The following is an 8,978-nucleotide window of genomic DNA, read 5'->3' on the forward strand; positions in this document are numbered from 1 at the left end:
GTTATGGGTTCACAGTATAATTATACCTAATGTATAGATCTGGTGCAGGAATAAAATTTTGAAATGAGATGTGATTAATATATGTTTTTGGGTTTGTCTTTGGTTTTTATGGTCTTGTACTATAAAAATATTTAAAACACTTGAAGATTTCTGGAGGATATCCTTTAAAATTTAGCACTGACAAATCAAGAAGTTACAAGTTCTTACAGGTTTCATCCTCAGACAGTTTTTTTTTTATTGTTGATGTACAATTACTTGAACAACATTATGGTTACTAGACTCCCTCTATTATCAAGTCCCCCCCACATACCTCATTACAGTCACTGTCCATCAGCGTAGTAAGATGCTGTGGAATCATTACTTGTCTTCTCTGTATATACTGCCTTTCCCATGTACCTCCCCCCACTACATTATGTGTGCTAATCGCAGTGCCCCTTTTTCCCTCTTATCCCTCCTTTCCCATCCATCCTCCTCAGTCCCTTTCCCTTTGGTAACTGTTAGTCCATTCTTGGGTTCTGTGAGTCTGCTGCTGTTTTGTTCCTTCAGTATTTTCTTTGTTCTTATACTCCACAGATGAGTGAAATCATTTGATACTTGTCTTTCTCTGCCTGGCTTATTTCACTGAGCATAATACCTTCTGGCTCCATCCATGTTGTTGCAAATGGTAGGATTTGTTTTCTTCCTATGGCTGAATAATACTCCATTGTGTATATGTACCACATCTTTATCCATTCATCTACTGATGGACACTTAGATTGCTTCCATTTCTTGGCTATTGTAAACAGTGCTGCAATAAACACAGGGGTGCATATGTCTTTTTGAAACTGGGCTGCTGCTTTCTTAGGGTAAATTCCTAGGAGTCAAATGGTATTTCTATTTTGAGTTTTTTGAAGAACCTCAATACTGATTTCCGCAATGGCTGAACTAGTTTACATTCCCACCAGCAAGTGTAGGTGGGTTCCTCTTTCTCCATGTCCTCGCCAACATTTGTTGTTGCTTGTCTTTTGGATGTTTGCCATCCTAACTGGTGTGAGGTGATACCTCATTGTGGTTTTAATTTATATTTCTCTGATGATTAGCGATGTGGAGCATCTTTTCATGTGCCTGTTGGCCATCTGAATTTCTTCTTTGGAGAAGTGTCTGTTCAGCTCCTCTGCCCAGTTTTTAATTGGCTTATTTGCTTTCTGTTTGTTGAGGTGTGTGAGCTCTTTATATAATTTGGATGTCAGCCCCTTATCGCATATGTCATTTATGAATATATTCTCCCATACTGTAGGATGTCTTTTTGTTCTACTGATGGTGTCCTTTGCTGTGCAGAAGCTTTTTAGTTTGATGTAGTCCCATGTGTTCATTTTTGCTTTCGTTTCCCTTGCTCAAGGAGATGCATTCAGGAAAATGTTGCTCATGTTTATACTCAGGATGGTTTTGCCTATGTTGTCTTCTAAGAATTTTATGATTTCATGACTCACATTATAGGCCTTTGATCCATTTTGAGTTTACTTTTGTATATGGTGTTAGACAATAATCCAGTTTCATTCTCTTACATGTAGCTGTCCAGTTTTGCCAACACCAGTTGTTGAAGAGTATATCATTTCCCCATTGTATGTCCATGGCTCCTTTGCCATATATTAATTGACCATACATGCTTGGGTTTATATCTGGGCTCTCTATTCTGTTCCACTGGTCTATGGGTCTGTTCTTGTGCCAGTACCAAATTGTCTTGATTACTGTGGCTTTGTAGTAGAGCTTGACGTTGGGGAGCTTAATTCCCCCTACTTTATTCTTCCTTCTCAGGATTGTTTTGGCTATTCAGGGTCTTTTGTTGTTCCATATGAGTTTTAGAACTATTTGGTCTAGTTCATTGAAGAATGCTGTAGGTATTTTGATAGGGATTGTATTGAATGTGTAGATTGCTTTAGGCAGGATGGCCTTTTGACAATACTAATTCTTCCTAGCCAAGAGCATGGGATGAATTTCCATTTATTAGTGTCCTCTTAATTTCTCTTAAGAGTGTCTTGTAGTTTTCAGAGTATAGGTCTTTCACTTCCTTGGTTAGGTTTATTCCTAGGTATTTTATTCTTTTTGATGCAATTTTGAATGGAATTATTTTCCTGATTTCTCTTTCTGCTAGTTCATCATTAATGTATAGGAATGCAACAGATTTCTGTGTATTAATTTTGTATCCTGCAGCTCTGTTGAATTCAGATACTAGATCTAGTAGTTTTGGAGTGGATTCTTTCCTCAGACAGTTTTAAGTCCTTTCTTGTGAGTATCATGAGGGCCATGTTGATAGCCCTGTTGCTATTCCGAGAAACATTTCTGTAAATAAGATGTTATTTTGACTTGTTTTTCTCATAGCATTATTAAATTCATTTGTTGTCTAGACAAGTCTTTGTCTTTTGTGTAAATAGAGTATTCATTTTTATTTGTATGTTAAAATAAAGTATGCATTTTAAAACTGAGGTATGAGAGTGAAGTATAGCAACCTACAAAAAGGGATCTAACCTTTACCATTTGCCTTACTAGAGCTATCTATTAGCACTTTTATTTTTCCTTAATCTATCTAGTTCAGGGATCATTTTCTTTCAAATACTCAAAGTATGCTGTCACAAGCAACCTGTTACAGGCATGTGATAATCTGGTATCCTCTAGTATTATTTGGGTATAGGGCGATATTTAATAACAACTGGAATGTCAGGAAAAATAAGTGCTAATAGGTAGTAAGGGAAATCTGTGATTTTATGTGTTTATGTTCGAACAACTTTCCTAACAAATAGAATTTTAGGAGTTATATGCTAACATAGTGTTTCTCAAGTAAAATTTGTGAACATAAAGGTATGCTTCAGCTCTGCCTTCCTGTATGGCTGTCACTCTCTCTTTACCTTTACTATCATGTTTCTAGACTCATCTCTATTGGCTCATTTTCTTGTTTTTTCAGTCTACTACAGTCTAGATTTGTGATGTCCAGTTCAGTAGCCACTAGCTATATGTGGCTATTTAAATTTTATTAAGGTGAATTAAAATTAGAAATTCAGTAGCAGTCACTGTAGCTACACTACAAGTGCTTAGTAGCTACTTCTGGCTAGTGGTCACTACATTAGTGTCTCAATATAGCACATTTCCATCATTACAGAAATTTCTATTAGTGCTGGTCTAGAGAGATTGTACATCTGCATTTCACTGAAACTTACTATTCTGGCATTAATCTTCCAATTTGCATCATGAGATTTGGAGTTGGAAAGATTCGAATTTAGATTTTGGTTCTGCCATTTATAAACTGTGTGACCCTAAGCAAATACCATAAACTCTCTAGACCCTATTTATATTTAGTACATGTATAAAATGGAAATAACGACAGCTCGATTATGGTAACAATAGAGAGTGTCTGGAAATCTAGTAGGTACTCACTAAATATATTTGGTTCTTTCTTCTTTGTAATGTTGGATGTTGTAGGGAACTCTTTAGGTTCTCTTTTGGCTTCTGTGACATTTTCTGCTAGTTGATATTCAACCTCTCAAACCATTTTAAAGCTTTGTTACTTGACAGTCATCTAGGTTTGTTCCAAGTCCCTCTTAAATATGATTGTATCACTTTCCCATTTAAAATCCCATATATATGAGACAAAAATAACGTAACATAGCCCATAGACTCCATAGGTTCTACCTGTTGTTTCCTTTTTTTTAAAATTCAGGTATCATTGATATAAATCGTACATTGGTTTCTAGTATACAACACAGTCGTTCAGCAGTTACCCATATTATTAAATCCTTATCCCCACTAGTGCAGTCCGTATCTGTCAACATAGGAAGATGTTACACAGTCGTTGGCTTTATTCTCCATGCTCTGTTACAATCCCTTTGACCAACTTCTGATTGAGAATTTTTGTACCTCTTTATACCCCTCACTGTCTCTACCACCCACCCCAACTCCTCCCCCATGGTAACCATCAGTCACTTCTCAGTGTCTATGAGTCTGCTACTGTTTTGTTCATTTTGCTTTGAGGTTCCACAAATAAGTGAAATCATATGGTATTTGTCTTTCTCTGCTATTTCACTTAGCATGATACCCTCTAGGTTCATCTGTGTTGTTGCAAATGGCAGGATTTCTTTTCTATGGCTGAATAATATTCCATTGTTTATATGTACCACGTCTTCTTTATTCATTCATCTGTTGATGGACACTTTGGTTGCTTCCATAACTTGGCTACTGTAAATAATGTGGCAGTAAACATAGAGGTGCATGTATCTTTTCAAATTAGGGTTTTTATTTTCTTCAGGTGTATTCGAGGAAATGGAATTACTGGGTTGTATAGTATTTCCATTTTAAGTTTTTTGAGGAACCTCTGTACTCTCCACAGTGGCTGCACCAATTTGTATTCCCATCAACAGTGTAGGAGAGTCCTGTTTACTATTGCTTCTACTTTACGTCTGCCTTCTCTCTTTGCTGTAGCCACATGACATTGTTACATTTTATTCAGTATTGTATGCTGTGTTTTTTCTTCTATTTATTCTACCATCAGAGCCTTTTGCATAGGCTATGGTTTGGAATGCCTCCTAAGTCCCTCAAGTTAGTGACAGAGCCTCTTACCCCTCTACCAGGTCAGTCCATGTTCCTGTGTTACACTGTTTTTTGTACATCTTACATTTTATTGCAGCACATGATTCATTAGTTCTATAGATTTTTAGTTCCTTTTTATCTTCCCATGATTAAATGTGAGTTCTGTGAGAGTGAACATCGTCACTGTCTTATATACCCTTGCTGCCAGCATAGGCCCCTACATACAGGATTTCAGTAAATACTTGTTGAAGGAGTTAATTGAGTGAATGCATGAATTCTTTTTTCATTTTCAAAGTTTATTCATCTCTTATGTACCAGTGATTAATATTTTCAGCCTACATTATTATCTCATGCTGTAGTCTGTGGTTCTAACTGCTTACTGCATATTTATCTAAATAAATATGTCTATAAGACACCTCAGACTCAACTAAGATCACATCATTATCTTCTTCCTATTCATGCTTAATTATTTCTTAATTTTTCTTAATGGAAATAGTGTCTGTCCATTCATTCATTCCTGTCTGGTATACCTTGTGCTTTCTAATTGTTTATTCATTTTTCTTCATTTTACTACAACCTAAGTCTTAAGCAGTCATTTGTTAGTTTGTACTAAAGGAGTATATCCTAGGAATACTGCCTGACCTGGTGTGAGTGTGGAGACTCAGTCACTTACTTGAGGGGACTGTAAGGCATTCCAGTCTGGTTCACATACTATTGTTAAATAGGAAAATGTATTTATGACATGCCCAACATATTAATGTGTTGTGCCATAAAGTAGTGGCAGCTGAATCCAAAATATGCTAACACAACTGAAAAGAAGTGAGCTGCTTAAGAATACAGTACTGTGTACTGTCCACCGCGTTCTTCCTCTTGACTCAGTTTGGCCATTTATCTGGAAGAATTTATTGCACAGTTCCCCTAGATGTTTGTGCATTTTCCTTTATTTTTATAATTTGGCTTTTAATACCCTTATGCTTTTTTTCTTTTCTTAAAATTTTCTTTAAGGTATGATTGATATACACTCTTATGAAGGTTTCACATGAAAAAACAATGTGGTTACTACATTTACCCATAATGCTTTTTTTCTATCACTTCAATGTGTACCTTTAAAAAATCTCATACTTGTTATTTAGCACATCTTTTAGTGTTAATATCCTTATTAGGGTTTTTGTTGGCTAGTACTGTGGTTACAGAGTTGCATAGGTTTTGAATTTCCTCTTCCAACCCTATTTTGTTATTGAGAAGGTGAAGATTTTCAGGAACATAACTATTGTGTCATAGCCAACATGTCCACTCATTTAGATTCCTCCAGACGACTCTTAAATCAACTTCTTCATCCCCATTGCCACTGACGTTGTTGCAGGTCCATTTATTTCTTGGGTGGACTGTTTCTCTAGCCTATTTAATGCTTTGCTCTTTTTGCCTCCACTTTCTTTCTTCACTCTGTCTCCCTTATTGGCACCAGTGTTGTTCTTGTGGGGAAATTTATTGTCACTGCCTTATTTAAAAGTCACTGGTACATCTTCGAGAATTAAAAATCTGAACTCCTTTGCATGGCACTCATGTTCTGATCCTTATTTCTAGCCATCCTTATGTTATAACCAAGTCAGAGTACTTTGTTCTTAAATACCTCATCCTTTTTTGCTTGTTGATGCCTTTGTAAGTACTTTTTCTTGTATCTGCAGTGTCCTTCCCCTTTTTTTCTCTGGCAAACATCAAGATCTTGTTCTAGTAGCGTTCTCTGAAATCTTCCTAATTTCTCCAGGCAATTAATGGTCATTTGTATTGTACTTAGCTTAATTGCTCCCCCTCCTAAACTGTGGGCTCTTCTAGAGCAGTAGATCCATTTTTTTAAATCTTCCTAAAGTCAGTTCCCATTGTGGTATCTCTCCTGTGGTGAAAACGGAAATGACAGATGAATAAGTAGGCACCTGTCCTGTTGGCTTGGGAAGTCAGCTGGGGTGCAGCTTAGTTAGGTGATATTTAGCATATAGGGCTAAGGAGGTCTTTAGAAGTTCTGTGAATAAACAGGTAGAAACACAAGTGGATTGGGCACAATGGGAAAGCTACAGGAAAGGAAAATGCTGTTGATTCTAAAAGTTAATAGGACTTTTATGCTTTAAGATTCTTATTACATATCTGACTAAAGTGTCAGGGTTATGTGTGAGAGAGTGTTTCGTTTTTAAATGGTAAGTGAAGTTTTTCATAATTAAATGAAAGTAAAAGTTTATAAATAATCCTTAGTGTTGCTTATATGTGCTGATATATCTTAAATTTTTGTTCTAGATAAATTCTAGAACAGCTGATAAGGTGAGACTGCAACTCGAGAAATCTTTAATTTCCTTATTTAGCAACTGTTTATGTTCACCTACTAATATATTAAACATAGTGTATAGGCACAAAGGTGAAACAAAGACAAGATGTAGACCCAAAGGCATCACAGAGTAGATTAAGTCATGCATGGGATGCATATATAATACAATATAGTAAGTGTTTCAGTAGAGCTATTATATAGTGTTAGATTTCTTTTGATCACTCTGCTCACCCTGTTTGAACTTAACATGTAGCAGCTACGTGGACATTTTATTCATTCTAGTCACATTACTCATGGAATAGAGTTGTATAATGTCAAGCAGTTACTTAAATGCTGAAGAATAATGCAGTCATTTTGTTGTTTATGTTGCTTTCATTGAATTTTGTTTGATAATAAGAGCCATAATATGATGTCGTGGAACAAGTGTGAGATACACAATTGGAAGAACTATATTGGAATGACCTGCATTTAAAATATATATCTATGTATATAATACATTGGTAAAATGTCCCCAGACTGCCTTATTCTGAGTTCTTGTGAGTATTGGGTAAGATAATTACCTATGATGCATTATAAAGGGCAAAATTGCTGTTTAAAGTTTAAAAAATTGAACTACTAAAAACTAGTGTGTCTAGGTTTCATAATTGCTTCATTCTAATTTCTTTGCAGCTCTCTGTCTAGTAATGTACTTACTAACAAAGTAGAAAATGTTACCAGAGTGTTCTGGGCTACAAGTAACAGAATACCTACTACCCAACTAAAAGTGGCCTAAATAACAAGGAATGTATTATTTCACAAAATAAGAAGCCCTGAGCCAGAGACTTATGGGTTGGTTCAGCAGTTGATCAGCTTCATCAAGGACTTAGGTCTGGTTTACTTGAAGGCTCTGTCTATTAAGAGATGTCCACTACAATTTCAGGCACTGATACTGGCTGAAAAAGAGTGGGAAACACTTCCTCTTGTTTATCTATTTATTAGATTGTAGGTCTATACCAGGTTTTTTCTTAGGTCCCCCCTTGCATTTCCTGTGTTTCTTGCATGTTAGAAAAAGACCAAACTCCTTACTCTGGCAGTTAAGTCCCCCCCGCCTCCACCGCATGTTGTATTGAGAAATAATCGACATACATCAGTGTAAGTTTAAGGTGTATAGTGTGATGGTTTTACATATGTTGTGAAATGATAACTTCAGTAAGTTCATCATCTAATAAGGTAGAACAAAAAGAAAAAGAAGGAAAAAAAAGAATTTTCTTATGTGGAGAACTCAGGATTTATTATTCTCTTAACTTTCCTATGTATCATACAGTAGTGTTAAGTATAGTCATCAGGTTGTACATTGCATCCCTAGTACTTAGTTATCTTATTAACTGGAAGTTTGTACCTTTTCATCACCCTCCTTTAAGGCAGTTAAGTTCTTAAAACTGGCCCTAGCTTACTTTCCATCACCAGAAACTAGGCCTTATGGTAGTAAAAACAATCTCATCAATATTTTATTTGGTACTTTGGACAAAAGTCAACAGATTACTGATGGGACTGTAAGCAGTGAAAATTATATCTGGCTTCCGATGTAATACTGTACCTTTTACCTCACTAGAACTATCTATAACCCCATGTCGTTCTATTCTAATTTTTTTTAACCCAAAATTATTCTAATTTTTTTTAACCAAACTTAATTAACCAAAATTCTGCCTCTTTCCAAAGGACATCCTCTGCCTTGCAGCCCCTTCAAGAGAAGGAAAGCTGTTCATTTTAAGTTAGGGATTGGTTTGTAGTTGAAATTGTGTTAAATCAAGAGTTGGAAAACTTTTTCTGTTAAGGATCGGACAGTAATTATTTTAAGCTTTGTGGGAGATACAGTGTTTTGCAGCTATAGACAATACATAAATAAGCATAGCTGTGTTCAAATAAAGCTTCAGGTGGGAAATTGTTTCTGATAGCACAAACAACAGAAGGAAAGATAAATTGAACATTGTCAGAATTAACTTTTATGCTTCAAAGGACTCAAGAAAATGGAAAGACTTCCTACAGAGTGGGAGAAAATTTCTGCAAATCATATATCTGCTAAGAGACTTCTACTCAAGAATTCTTACAATTCAACAATAAAAAGAAA

The 8,978-nt window shown here is 35.7% G+C and overlaps 1 protein-coding gene across 1 annotated transcript in view; it reads left to right on the top strand.

Annotated features, from left to right (window-relative positions):
* PPP3R1 (protein phosphatase 3 regulatory subunit B, alpha) overlaps positions 1–8,978 on the top strand; it is an 83,088-nt gene that overhangs the window by 7,684 nt on the left and 66,426 nt on the right. The gene's annotated exons all lie outside the window — the stretch shown is intronic.

Source organism: Manis javanica, chromosome 1, assembly GCF_040802235.1.
Source record: "Manis javanica isolate MJ-LG chromosome 1, MJ_LKY, whole genome shotgun sequence".
In the NCBI taxonomy this organism is placed as follows: domain Eukaryota; kingdom Metazoa; phylum Chordata; class Mammalia; order Pholidota; family Manidae; genus Manis; species Manis javanica.